The following is a 760-nucleotide window of genomic DNA, read 5'->3' on the forward strand; positions in this document are numbered from 1 at the left end:
GAACCCGTGTCCCCTGCATCGGCAGGCGGACTCTCAACCACTGCGCCACCAGGGAAGCCCCATTTCTATATATTTTTATTAATGGTTGCATAATGCTCCATTGTTTGGTGCTGTTAATACTTATCTGATAGTTCCTCTACTGCGTGCATCTCAATTGTTTCTAATATTTAACACTTTTTTTAAACAAATAGATTTTATTTTTTTAAAGTGATATAACAGTTACTTTTATTTTTTCCCCATTTTTATTTTTTATTGGAGTAAAATTGCTTTACAATGTTGTGTTAGTTTCTGCTGTACAGTAAAGTGAGTCAGCTATATGTATACCTGTATACCCTCCCTCTTGGACCTCCCTCCCCGCTCTCCCCCATCTAGGTCACCACAGAGCACCGAGCTGAGCTCCCTGTGATATATATAACATGGTTATATATACTATATGTATGCATATATTTCTAGTATAAAGTCTGTGATGGACTCTCCATAATCATATCTATTTCTTTATATTATTTTCATAGACATGAGATTATTGGCTCAGAGGTTATGCATCTTAAGGCTGTCATGATACATATTGCCACAGTGGTTTCCAGAAAGATGCTACCAACTTAGACTCCCACTAGCACCACACAGGAATTTCCGTTGCCTTGTTCTCTGTCTGACATATAGTAGCCCTCAGTGTGCAGTAGTTGAATAAATTAATAAATAAACCACTGCTTCAATTTCTGTCTTGTTAATTCTGCTTGTTCCTGCCTCTAGTACAAGCTTT

This window comes from Physeter macrocephalus, chromosome 13 (genome assembly GCF_002837175.3).
Source record: "Physeter macrocephalus isolate SW-GA chromosome 13, ASM283717v5, whole genome shotgun sequence".
Classification (NCBI taxonomy): Eukaryota; Metazoa; Chordata; class Mammalia; order Artiodactyla; family Physeteridae; genus Physeter; species Physeter macrocephalus.